The sequence below is a fragment of the Oryzias latipes genome, chromosome 14 (genome assembly GCF_053564925.1).
Source record: "Oryzias latipes strain Hd-rR chromosome 14, Olatipes_Hd-rR_3.1".
Lineage (NCBI taxonomy): Eukaryota > Metazoa > Chordata > Actinopteri > Beloniformes > Adrianichthyidae > Oryzias > Oryzias latipes.
Window position 1 is genome coordinate 16,430,459 of NC_136250.1, and position 14,516 is coordinate 16,444,974.

The 14,516-nt window shown below is 40.1% G+C and overlaps 1 long non-coding RNA gene across 1 annotated transcript in view; it reads right to left on the reverse strand.

Annotated features, from left to right (window-relative positions):
* The window catches only part of LOC144983615 (uncharacterized), a 34,963-nt gene extending 20,875 nt beyond the window's left edge, over positions 1 to 14,088 (reverse strand). Inside the window, exon 1 of the long non-coding RNA XR_013647340.1 lies at positions 13,950 to 14,088. This is a non-coding gene — a long non-coding RNA (uncharacterized LOC144983615). The remainder of the gene's footprint in view (positions 1 to 13,949) is intronic.
* Between the last annotated feature and the right edge of the window lie 428 nt (positions 14,089 to 14,516).

Below are 14,516 nucleotides of genomic sequence, written 5' to 3' on the forward strand. Positions count from 1 at the left end.
CTTTTCAACTTTATCAAACAAAACTTGAAGGAGTGTAACACTTTTAAAAGCACAAAGAGTGCAAAATGCCTGAAACAAAAAGCTGCTCCCCCACAGCTTTTTGTTTCAGGCATTTTGCACAAAACAGCAGTTGTCTTGATACATGATACTGACCAGGCTAAGTGATAAAACCTTAAATATTTGCACATTTGAAATAAATGTTTTGGTCTCAAACAAATATAAGATCTAACAAACTACCCATTTGGAATAACTTTGTGGTTTTGTAAACTTTTTTTGTTGCATTACAGCAGTTTTTGTATGGTTGCCCCCTATTGCTAACAAACTGAGATCTGTTTACTGATGAATGATCCCTTCATTTCTTGTTCTCAGATATTGCACAGGAAAAGAAAACCCTGCAGCGTAAGCTCCTACATATTATCTTCGTTAAGCCATTTGGGACAGAGTTCGCAGTCGTGCAAAATGAATCAAGCAAAAGCTCAGCTGGTGGATGTGTCCTGTGATGAACCTTTGACTTGGAGGGGTGCCCTTCTCCATGCTCTATGAGAGATTCTTTACACCTTTAACCCTAAAGGTGATACTGCAATAAGATCTTTGATTATTGGGGGCAAAGGTTTTTCACATTTCATGCTCTTGTGGTTAAAAAGAAAAATTTCTGCAATAAAACTGATGGGTATTTGCCTGCTTGTCAATTTTGTAGTTCAAATGATGCTAAGCAGACCTCGGTAGGGTGGACACTACTGAGATAAAGCTGCATGAGAAAGAAAACTAAGATTTAAAGCATTGGCAACCCCTACATTTCAAGTAAGGTGATATGGTAAAGCTGTTGGACCTAAATATCAAACACATGTTCTGTTTTACCTCAAGACAGCCTGCGACCCACAGATGTCTGTTTATTTTTTCTCAAAGCAGGGAGTCCGAACATGCTCCAGAACTGGATGTTTGTCTCACAAGACAAGAACATTTCTTTTTTCCTTATTATTCCAAGGTGGTAGATAATGACAAGACTATACAGATAGAGTTACTCAAGTGTCTAACCCCATTTGACTTGTCGGTTTTTAAAAAGAAACAACAAAAAGGTCTACAGGAAATGTAATTTAAGGCCAAGAGGGAGTCCCAAATATAAAATACAAACTGAGAAGTTCTCTCCTTTGTATCAGAATTAGGTGCATTCCCAGTCTGAGGAAAGGTCACACGATACATTTGAATTGAGACTCTGCCAAAAGCTCCCCAGTGAGCAATTACTAGATTTGAGGCTGATATGTGCCCCAGGAGAGGCGGGTTTGACGGGCAGAAAACCAACAGATCCAGATTGCCGGCAGTCTTTAAGTATTTGTAAGTTATGATTGATGTTCAGGTTCAAGCTAAAAATGTGGGAATGGGAACGGTCTCTGAGTGAGGAGACACTAGACTTTATTTCCAATGCACCAAATTCCTGCTATATGTCACGGATTATTAAAAAATATAGATTGAAAGCATGGAAAAAGTTTTGATATAGTCTTTTATCATGTAACAAGTGCATAACATGTTTTTTATCTAAGAAAAGTTAACTGAACGAAAACTTTCCAGCTGTTTGATGACTAAAAAAAGTTAGCAGTGCCAGAAGCTTCAGAAAGAATGTCCCAATTCCTCCCTACTCCCTGACGACTAAAAAACTATATAACACAGGGCTATTTAGTGCTTTGGATTTAAAAGCAATTAAGACACCGTGCTACTTTGTTCGTTTTTTTTTTTTTTTTTTTTTTTAATCAGAAAAATCAGTCATAGATTTCTTGAGGTAAATAAATACCTAATAAAAAATTAGCCTTTTACGAAGACTTTCTGAATCCACTGTTTTCTTAAGATGAAAACGTGTTTGATATATGAAAAATACATTTAAAACATCTTTTTCACATGAAAAATTGTTCCAACGCAATGCATTGTGGTCTATATTCGCCAATCTGGTGAGTTTTTCGTAGAGACTTCTGGGAATTTTCTAGGGCACTGGGTTGGCCCTAGGGCACAGTTGATTCAGACAGTACTACAAAATGGTGCACGCTCTAGTGCACAAAGTAGTAAATATATTGATTTTGTTGTTTGACACATTTTGTCTCTGCACAGATGGTCACGCTGATAGCAGCTCCACTGCCTTCTAATTTGCAACCTTCCGGTCAGAAGTCGACCACCCTGCCGCTGTATCCCGGCCGCCCAAAAATCTACCTTATAGTTTCATGCTGGGAAAGTAAAGTGCTACAAAACAAAATGAAACCATAAAAAAGTTTTATTTTGTAGAATTAATAAAATATTGATTCTGCTAAAGGTGTACTAGAGGTGTGCTAGATTGTTGTTCTTTTTAGAGTCATGCAGTCATTGTGTCAACATTATCTGTTTTCACAACCTCCACTGCTTTGGCCCCCAGCACAGAGACATCCAGTCTTATTTATCAGTGAGTTCAGCTTGAGTTACGGACTAATGCTGCTAATCCAACAGATTAGAGACAAACAGGAGATCTACAACTTCTGAGAGCAGACCATAAACCAACTAAGCTTCCAAAAGAAGTACAGCCTGCTCTGTTCCCTTTTGTAAATATGCTCTAAATTGCATGTTCAGTACAGCCGGTTAATGAATACAGCGGCATCTTTAATTTTTTCACTATTTTTACATCTTTTCTCATGAAAGAAACTCTCCATCCTATCTTACTGAATCCAAAACCAACAAATGTCTTTGTCAAGTTAAGGATTTCAGTGTTTTGTTTTTAAAAAGACTCCAACTTGTTAAAGACTGAGTTCCCTTGAATGCAACAAGAGTCCCCTGTGGATGTGCAGTGCATCTTCTCTCCAGCCTTTAGGTCTTACAAACCAATTGTTAAAATGTCTCACATTAACGTTGCAGGTTGTTGATGGTGATTTTGGTAACAGGACAATGACTCAAAGAAGATTGGTTCTTGCAGAGAACAAGGAAGTAGCCCTCTGTTACAAGTTTTGAAAATTAAGTTTTACGTCAATTCACTCACGATTTAAATAAATTATATTTGTCTTGTATCATGCAATTAGAAAACATCTAATGTTGTTAATATTCTCTGATTACAAAATAGCCTGGCAATAAGCATATCCAGCTAATCATGTGGAAAGCTAACATTTGTTTATTTTCATGGGGACAAGTATCGCAGCCTTAAACTGCATTGTGTGTGTGAATAGGTTTCGTTGTTTATCAGCTGCAACAACTTCATTAACAGTGTCCTGCATTCCATGTCTGTTTTGGTACGGCTTTGTGTTTGTTGGAAGACACACAGGATGATCTAACCTCACCATCATAACTCAGCCAAAATCTGCTGCCTTTTTAGAATCCCAGTTGATGAATTTGGATTTTCTTTGTTTCCATTCGCATTCAGTAAAGAGTGTTTCATGCAGATGGAAAATTGTATGTTAAGCACAATTGTAGTCCTAAGAGCATGCAAATATAGCATGCAGAAAACGTCTGCATGTGGTTTTAACATGACTGATTTATTAAAGTAGATCCCGGAACACTAGTCACTAGTTAGAGGAGTCTATTAACATCAAAGAAATGAGCTTGCAGCATTCACCATTGTCTGTGTTTAAGTCGAGATAGCTTTGGCTGATCTAGGAAGCTCCTAATGTCTTTTTTTTGTCCTACCATCTCTTCAGAAAGCTTTTTCAGAATCAGTTTTACAAAAAGACTATCAGTAACTTATAGGTTCACAAATCATTTTCTACTTTCTTGCAATGCAACACTATTCTGAAAGACGTTCAATTTTTCAGTTATTGGATTACTAATCAATTTTAACTCTTGAGTTATTTAAGACCTGATCATGTTTTTTTAATAGGAAGTTTAATAAAGTTCCCCATCTCCAAAACACTTTTTCTATGTCATCAGGTTTGCATAAAAATGCACTGAAGTTTTAGGCTACATTTACACCGGACGTAAATGCGGTTTCTGTTCAAATGTGATCAGAGCTACTGCAATGCTTTTTAAGTCAGGCACGGCAATGTGGTCTGGCAACCATGCATTATGTGCGTTGCCATGTGTTTCAACTAATCAGGGACTCAGCTTTGACCCCTGACATGTTGATGACATGGTTGAAGTCCAAAACCAACAAGAGAATCTGATCGTTCCTGAACTTTATGATATCTTTCTTATTAACATTGAGACAATAATAAAAAAAGGTCTTCTAAGTTTATTCCAAGTTTATTGTTTTCCTCCTCAGACTGTGAACATCATTGTAGTGGGAGAGTCTCTGAATGATCTTATGAACCCAGACATAGAGATGTGTTTACTGATGCTTTTGTAGAGCTCTTCAAAATAAACAAACCTGATTTCTCGACATCATCCTTGTCTTCCATGCATTCAATGCTCAGTCAATGCTCCCATGCAGCGATGAGGCCAAAAATTTTGACAGTCGCTCCTCGCACACGTGAGGAGCAAAGTATTTTGGACAAGCGCCCGGCAGAGAATTTGACATGCATAAAAACTGAGACAGCGGACACAAATTTGACACGCAAATCCAATTCAGTGTGAAGATAGCATTAATAATGACAGTCAACTGAAACATATGTGTTGGAGCAGGGAAACACATGGACTTTCCTTCAGAACTAGAACTTTAGAAAAACTGACGTTGGGATTTTTCACTGGAATTCTGTACTATTCCTCTTGTTTAACTTTGCATCACAAGGATCTCTATTTGGCCCAGGAAAGGGTATTTCAGACTATTGAACAGGGTTTCTTTTTTATCACTCTTCATTCAAAAGTGTTATTATGTTTATACCCTATGGCATGCATTTAACATCTGTGGACAATGTGAAATTGAGTGTGTTTCAGATTGCTGCAATGCTCTCTGAAGCCTCCTCTCTGAGCATTTTCAACCTTCTGTCTGAAAGTATTGTATGAGGATACATTAAAATAAACGTTTCCATATGGCAAAAATAAATAAATAAAACAAAAAACAACTACATGTGTTTATTTTTACCGTTTTAAACCTCTGTGCATTAACCTTATTATTTGCAAAGATTTTTTTATCATTTTAATATATCAATTAATCATTGAAACTACAAATTCATAACGTTTTTTTAGGTGTAAATGATGGACAATTTATTTGAACACTGTGTGCATATATGCTTGCCACCCCCTTCACTGTTGTGCTTTTCATATACAGTAAATGGCCCCTCGACACAAAGACTTTGACGGGCTTTCAGAAATATCAATCTGACATCCAAAGGCTTCTCCTGAGCGGCTCTGCATGGCTTTTATTTTAGCTGTCAGTGCTCCTCAGGGCTCAGTCAACACGCTAGGATAGGTGTGGCCATGAGTCAGGGCCAGAATGACAGGTAGATTACATCATTGCATGATCACGCCAACATCAGGTACCAAATTACCCTTCAGTCTTTATTAAGGTCTCCTTTTGAATAATTGCCAGATGGTTTGCTGAACAGATAAATTAATCTTAGATTTGTTTTCATTTTCATCTGTAGGACTCACTGATGATTATTTTGTTGATACAATCCAATAAGTGCATCTCCTGCTGTTCAATGTTAATCTAATTAATACTTATTTTTAAAAAATGATTAAAAACTGGCAAAGACAGCTGTTTTTTATATAGATAAAGGGTTCAAACAGGTTCCATTAATGCAGGTAATGAGTGGAGGACAAAGGATCCTCTCACAGAAGAAGATACAGTTCTGTGAGATCCAGAAATCTTGCTTGTTTGTAGGTGACCAAATACTTATTTTCCACCATAATTCACAAATAAATTCTTAAAAAGTCAACGTGATTTTCTGAACTTTTTTTTCTTACTCATTTTGTTTCTCACAGTTGAGGTATACCTATGATGAAACTTTCAGGCCTCTCTCATCTTTTTAAGTGGGAGAACTTGGACAATTGGTGGCTGACTAAATACATTTTTGCCTGACTGAATGACGCAGCAATGGACTGATTACCATTCCAATGTGTAGCCCGCTTTCACCCAAGAGTAGCTGGATATCATTAATATTGTGACGTTTTATACCAAAATATTTCACTGTAATGTGAAGGGATTCAATTTTTCTTGTTATTTTTGCTGTTCATTTGTGTGGGAAACATTTTTAGCTTTTACACGTGGGAATATTTGTTGGGATTTCTCCACAGGGGGGCAACTGTTGAAGCTTCAGTAGTTAAAAGGAGAATGTCATGAGATTTTAAACTCAACAGTGGGATTAGTGTGTTCTTGGCTTCCTCCAAAACATGAAAAGTTGTTCCAAGATGAAAAGCAGCTTAGAAGTTATTAGAAGACAACAGACGATAAGATTATATTTTTTAAAATACAGTTTACCATGTGATTTATTAAACTGGGTAAGAGATGAATGAATCAAGATTTAGTGGTAGAACTGAAATCTTATTTTAATTCATGTTGTTAAATATCTATACATTTTGATAGAAAGCCAGAGGAGAATATTCAATAGCAATAGCAGGAAATTTTCACAACAAGGGTATCTTTACGATGTCCTTTAATCTCCTTTCCTTTCAAAGAACAAAAACGTTTTTAAAAAGTGTACATGGCACCTTGATCTCACATTAATGTCGATGCATGATGCACTGCCCTTTTAAGTTTAGACTGTAGTTTTCCTTTAAGCCATCAATCTTCGTCTGGTTTAACTAATTTGAACAGAAACCAAACACTCCCAGGAGAACAACGCATGGAGGAGGAAGGCCTCTGTGTCCCTGTTTTTGTGTTACAGGTTTATAAAGTGCAGCTGTAGTATTGAGTTGTTTTTACACAATGGACTTCCACAGCTGGAATACATTTCTGTTAAATGGTTGCTTAATCCTATGCAGGGTGACAGAGGTCTGCTGAAGCACAGCCATTGCAGGAAGAAATGCCTGAGTAAACCAAACACAGGACATCAGCGCAGATTTAGGTCATTTCAAAGCTATTTAATTTTAACCCATTCATTTTGCTTACATAACATTAATTTACAACTAAGTCATCTCAATGCGTTTTGCAAATGGTAACAATTCAAATTATGGAATAGTTTAGCAAATCAATGCAAAGAAACCTCATCAATGCAGCAACAGGGTTCTGATCGTTATTATCTAGGTAAAATCTGCTAAAAGTTGATAGAAGGCGCAATCTAAGAAAGAGTCCCTCTCCAATCATAATTTGATCTATTGTGACCAGTGGTCTTTTAATGATGATTATGCAGTTTTAGCCACAAATAAATAAATAAACTGCAGTTTTCTAGGACTTAGATTCTGCAGAGTGGCGGAACTGTTGGGGCAGAATTAAGCCTCTGCTGATATCTCGCCATCCCTTTGTTTACACTCTCTCCCGCTGGCTTCCAGCCCCTTGCAACCCCAAAATAACATTAGTGGTGCAACAAAAATGACGGGCAATATCGGAGCTATCCAGTCGTACAGTTTTGAGCCAGATGCCTGCTCAGATGTGTAAAATTAAGATGTTAATGTATCTGTCTGCGGGTCTTTAAAGGGGTGATGTACTGTTTTAATGTTATCTTACATTAGTCAAATATATTTTAATGATTTGAATATACTTTAAAACTGTATTATTAGATATTAATTATAAAAGCTTATATAGACTGTAAACTGATCATTTTCTTTGACTAAAGTGGAAAGTTAAAATTAATCAGCAAAACAGCTTTGCAGAAATACAGAGAAATGATAATTTCTGGCGGCGCACAGTGTTGCAGCGGCTCGGTGCTTCTATAGTCAGTGCTTAGTCAGTGCTTTGTTTTGCTTTGTTTTTGCAGTTTTTACGGTGTCTTCGCGTATTTTTGTTTGTGTTACTTTTGTCTGTTCCGTGTAAATCATGGGAGTTAGCAACATCTACAGCCGCCTAGATCTCCTTAAAATAGGAGTCTGTTGCGACCGGAATATCGCAGCCGAGTTTGTCAGCTCGCAAAAGATTCCGGTGGACATAGCGAGGGACCCCGGCTCCAGGTGGCTCACAACCCCCGCGGTAAGGAAGCGAAGGCGGAGGGACAGGAAGCAAAAGAGAGGTTGCAGGGCTGGAGCACTTGCCAGGCTGAGGAGACAGCCACAGAGACCACCGCTTCCCAGCCTTTTTTTGACGAACGCCAGATCACTCGTCAACAAGATGGATGAACTAAGGCTACGGATTGTGAACAAGATCTTGAAGGACATGTGCATCTTGTTGATCACAGAGACCTGGCTCCATCCTCTCATCCCGGACTCTGCTATCCAGCTAGCAGGCTACACCGCTAAGCGCCATGACCGGACACAGGACTCCGGTAAGAGCAGAGGAGGGGGGTTGTGTGTCTATGTCAACAACAACTGGTGTACAAACACCAAGACTGTAGACAGTCACTGCTCTTCGGACCTGGAGTATGTGACTGTCAGATGCAGGCCCATCTATCTCCCGAGGGAGTTTACTGTGGTCATGGTTACTGCTGTTTACATTCCACCGGACGCTAATGCTAACACAGCTATCGGACATTTACATGACAGCATTGGCAGGCAGCAGAGCAGGTATCCTGACGCTGTGCACATCATAGCAGGGGATTTCAACCACGTGGACTTAAAGCCAGTGCTTCCTAACCTTCACCAGCATGTTAAGTGCAGCACCAGAGAAGCTAAGACTCTGGATAAGGTTTACACAAACATTAAGCTGGGCTTCAGGGCTAGACCCCTACCTCACCTGGGCCAGTCTGACCACTTGTCACTGCTCCTAATTCCTGCATATACCCCCCTCAGGAAAACTGCTCCCACCATTAAGAAAACAGTAAAAATATGGCCTGATGGTGCCTCTCAGCAGCTGCAGGACTGTTTTGAGAGGACCAACTGGGACGTCTTTGAACATCCAGACCTGGAGGTGTTCACAGACAGTGTGCTGTGTTACATTAAGAACTGCATAGACACTGTTACGGTGGACAAGCACATTAGGGTGTACCCCAACAGAAAGCCCTGGATGAACCGGGAGGTCCAGCAGCTGCTGAGGGAGAGGAACACTGCCTTCAGGTCTGGCGATAGGGTTCTTTACAGCTCAACCCGAGCCAACCTGAAGAGAGGCATCAGGAAGGCCAAAATGGATTACAACAGGAGGATTGAAGGCTGGTTGGACAGCAACAACAGCAGGGAGGTGTGGAAAGGGGTCCAGCATCTTACCAACTACAGGACCACCCTTCGTGCTGCCGAAGCTGACTCCTCGCTGGCAGAGGAGCTGAATCTCTTCTTCACTCGCTTCGAGGTAGAAAACTCTGACACACCCACACACCCTCACCCAGTGGCACACAGCAGCCTCAGCTTCACCGTGAAGGAGCAAGAGGTGAGAAGCATACTGAGGACCGTCAACCCCAGGAAAGCTGCTGGACCCGATGGTGTCTCTGGACGCGTTCTGAAGGACTGCGCGGACCAGCTGGCTGGAGTCCTTACCAGGATTTTCAACCAGTCTCTTGCCCAGTCTACTGTCCCACCATGCCTGAAGTCCTCCATTATAGTCCCCCTGCCCAAGAAAACACACATCACCAGTCTCAATGACTACCGGCCAGTTGCACTCACCCCAGTGGTGATGAAGTGCTTCGAAAAACTGGTACGGAGTCACATGACATCACTACTTCCAACATCCCTGGACCCACACCAGTTTGCGTACAGGGCAAAGAGATCCACAGAGGACGCCATAGTCACAGCCCTCCACACTGCATTGTCTCACCTGGAGAAACAGGGAAGCTATGTGCGGATGCTCTTTGTGGATTACAGCTCGGCGTTTAATACCATTCTCCCTCACAAACTGGTAAATAAACTGATGGAACTAGGACTTCCACACTCCACCTGCTCTTGGATCAAGAGCTTTCTTACTGATCGCAGTCAGAGAGTGAGAGTGGGCCCACACACATCCAAGGCCCTCACACTCAGCACTGGCTCCCCACAGGGCTGCGTGCTAAGCCCCCTGCTCTACACCCTGTACACCCATGACAGCAACACCACTGTCAAATTCGCAGACGATACGACAGTGGTGGGACTCATTTCGGGGGGAGATGAGTCTGCTTATAGAGACGAGGTGGATCAGCTGACGATGTGGAGTAGGGAGAACAATCTGCTCCTCAATACCACAAAGACCAAGGAGGTCATTATTGACTTCAGGAGGAAGAAAACTGCTGTTTCTCCACTGTTCATCAGCGGGGTCTGTGTGGAGAGAGTGCCAGACTTCCGCTTCTTGGGGGTCCACATAGAGGAGGATCTAACCTGGGGAGTAAACACCTCTGAGCTGCTAAAAAAGGCCCAGCAGAGACTGCACTTCCTAAGGGTGCTCAGGAAGAACAACATCTCCCAGAGACTGCTGGTGTCCTTTTATCGATGCTCTATTGAGAGCATCCTCACGTACTGTGTCTGTGTGTGGTTCAGCAGATGCACAGTGGCTCAGAGGAAAGCTCTTCAGAGGGTCATTAACACGGCACAGAAGATCACTGGCTGCCCTCTCCCCCCTCTGGAAGAACTCCACAACTCGCGCTGCCTCAAAAAAGCCCAGGACATTCTTAAGGACATTTCACACCCTGGACACTCCCTCTTTGAACTGTTGCCATCAGGGAGAAGGTTCAGGTCAATCAAAACAAGGACTGACAGATTCAAGGAAAGTTTTTATCCCGTAGCAATAACTACATTAAACGCTGTAAAGAACAAGCCATAAATGGAAACATGACAGAATGTTCACGCGTGTGTGGGTTATGTCTGCTGTATTTTATATTGTTTTTATACTATTTATTGTGATTTTATTTTTTACCATTTTTACTATTTGACTATTTTTGCACCTTAATCTCGTTGTACAATGTTGCAATGACAATAAAGACTATCTATCTATAATTTAAGTCAATCAATCACTAAAGTAACTACAGCTTCTCAGTCCAATGTAAAAAGTCAATAATTTGGTAACCCTGCATGCTGCTAGGAAGCTAGTGGACATACTGCATTTAGGTGGTTCGTTTTGTCACTTTGACCATGTCCCATTGTTTAATGTGTGTTTCATAACATGTTTTAAGTACTGTAATGAGGAGCTGGGTACATGAACCTGCAGCACCGGCCTGTCATTGCATCGGTTCTGTTGAAATAATAAGTCACTCCGGTGGAAGTGCCGATTTTTCCCCATTATTTATCTTTTTCCTTTGGCTAGCGGTGTGTATAATATTAATAATAATAATGGATTGGATTTATCTGCGCTTTTCAAGATACCCAAAGCGCTTACATTGTGTCCATTATTCATTCACTCCTCATTCATACTTGGTGATGGTAAGCTACGATTGTAGCCACAGCTGCCCTGGGGCAGACTGACAGAGGCGTGGCTGCCAGTTCGCGCCTACGGCCCCTCTGACCATCACCGGGATCATTCATGCGCATTCACACACCAGTGGAGCCACACTGGAGGCAAGGAGGGTGAAGTGTCTTGCCCAAGGACACAACAACATTTTGGCTGGTGGGAGTGGGGATCGAACCGCCAACCCTTCGATCATTGGACGACCCGCTCAACCACCTGAGCCACTCGTATAAGACACTGTTGTGGTCCCGTCACCACCCCGTTTGCAGTAGCAGCTCTGCATCTGCTCCAGCCTACTGCAGGCAGCCACAGAATTACAACAAAGCAAGGAGACAATTGTTTTCAGCAGACTTCTGGCCAGTTAAAGCTCTTCCCTTAAACAGTATGAGAAACAGCTTTATGGAAAATCCAGGAGTTTACCTTATGAAGCTGTCCTCAAAACAAAGTAGTTCTGTTAAACAAACAGCAACCACTACCGCTACCTTTAATGATACTTGACACTTCTGCAATGAAACACTTGATGAGCTTCTTGGAAAGTTTTTTGTTAATTTATTATTTGCTACAGCAAATCGCATTTTCATTTACTTTTTTTAGTTTCCTACATATTCACAAGTTGTGTATTTTAGGTGTTAACTTAATATTTCGCAATTATAAGGATCCTTTTTTCTAATTCATGAAGTAGACACACAGTTGTTCATGCAAAGAGCTATAAATTCATGGAGCAACTTCCTGAACAGTTGAATCATTTATCAATGATCTGTTTTAAACAGCAAGCTGGTCCTGGGTGTCATTCCAATAAAACCTTAACTTCAACACAGCAGCAACACTGCTGCTTTTACACCATAGAATATACGTGTTTGCTTTGGCTTAAATGCAGTTTTAAGGACAAAATTGTGTAATGTTGACGATTAATGTAAATGTGAAAACTGAACTCTGTGGCCGCTGAATGGTTTGATTCCACACAGCCTAAGTAATCCTGGTTCTGAGGAAGATTGGCATCCAAAGACACACAACGTGCAAAGTTAAATTGTTTTTTAGTTTGTGTGTATACATTTCTTTTCCCCCAGCCCGGGGTCAGAGTGAGAACTTAGGGCCCAGAAGGACCCAGCGATCCTCATGGTGCCCCGGTATCCCGACTCCCCACCCCCAACAAACACACACATGCACACACACACAGACACACACACACACACGCACACTCTCTCTCACATTCACACAGCTGCAAGGACTGAGCCCACATTACTCCTCCTTCACTCTGTGACTCATCCTCAGAATATTCTATTTTCCTCTCTAATTTTTTCCCCTCTCTTCCTGAGAGTGAGGATATCTGTTTATTCGGCAATTGTCTTCAAACAACATCACTTATTATTACTAAGAGTAGTATCTCTGAGAAAGAAAATTCTTAACAAACGATTCTTAAAAAAAAGTTAATTGCATTTCTATCTTTTGCAACAAACAACTTGTTTCCATTTACAAAACTTTACTATTAAAAAAAAAAACTTGATGGAAAAATAACAGCCCCTATTTAAGACCGGCTCAGAGAACTTTTAAAACAAGTGTGAAATTTAAATTGACAAAAAAATTAAAAACCATATACCGTACATTCTATAAAATTTAGACACGTGTTATCTCAGCCAAAGTGCATCATTTACTCTGTTTCCAACTACAGTGTAGCACGCAACAACATCAGCCACCTGTGAAACGCATTAACGTCTGATTGATTCCATATGTGGAGATGCACTGCCACAAATGGTGTGTCACATAAAGTAAAATTCTTGGCAAGAATTATCGTGAAAGAAAACTAAAAACCTAAAAGAAAAAAAAGACCTGCTAAAACTGGGAGAGAAATATAGTCAAACAGCTGCTGACTGATTTTGTATTTTCTTGACAATGTTATTTTAAAATGTTGACAGGTAACAAGTTGTATCTCTGAAGGGTATCCAGGGAATGTGTTTTGTAAAAAGCGGGTGAAGTAAACTTGATTTTGACTTTTGTGAGTTGCGCCTCTCTTTTGTCCTCATAATGTGAAAGCAAAAAGGGAAAGAAAAAAAAAGGAAAGTGTGACGACTGGCAATGTCATTGTTTAGAAAACTAAATGTACAGGTGCTTCAAAATACTGAAAGCCTGCTAGGTATTTAAGCAGGAAAGATAAAATTCATTGTCCTACACTATGAATTCTGGGAACCAACTGCTTTTAATGTACCTGTTAGGACTAATATGCTACATCTGGTGTCTATTACAAGAAATCCCATAAAACGAAAGTCTTTCACCCCTGTGGCAGATGTCACGACTTGTTTTCCAGGTGTTCATTTATCAGTTGCATATGTTTTCTGATCCACCATATCATTGGAAAAAACAAGTCTTATTTTGTTTTATTTATTGAAACAAATCTACAAGCATCTCATGGACACAAGGATACATATTTCTGTACTTATTTATATAAATGTCATTTTAAAATCCCTTCACCTGCTAATTTTTTTTTCTTCATCTTTTTGCTTTAATTAAAAAAATATTATGAACACACACAAGATCTCCTGTCTTTTTCCTTTAAACTGATGTTTTTTTTGTTCTTGAGTTACAGCCATAAGACTTTAGAACCGAATTTACAGCCTAAAAAGTTCTGTTCATTTTAGTCATTTTGTCCAAACCTGATAGTTCCTGAAACATTGTTTACTTTTTTTTGGCATTTGTGACAGCTTACCTGAACTCTGGTGCAGACCAAACATGTGACCCCTGGTCCCCTTGGGAGTGAGGGATTCATCTTATTCCAGGGTGAACCACCGTATAGAAGTGAAGTTCAGAGAGTAACTCATTGTTACTGAATTCCTGTCCTCCAGAATGCTTTTGGGGTTTCTATGCTTAAACACACCTGCCTCTAAGGATTGTCATTATCCAGCCTCTGCAGAACTTAATGGCGAACAAAATCAGGTGTGTTTGAGTGCGTAACATGGGAAACATCCAGGCTGGTGCAAATGACGTCAGCAAACAGCAAAATAAAAAAATAAAGTTAAGAAAAATGAAAGCACTAGTTAGATTGAATTTGTGTCCTAATTTTTGGTTTCTGATAGAATTCATGGACAATATTGGTTCATTTTGAACGATCTGATTTGATCAGATTCACTGACCTAAAATCAATCCAGGACATATTTAGCCAAAAATTGAACCAGTGTGACTAAGAAATAAATACCTGGATACTGAAGAGTGCAGGTGACATTTAACAGATTCCATGTATTTCTTGCAAGATAATAAAGTGTAAATTAAATATGTG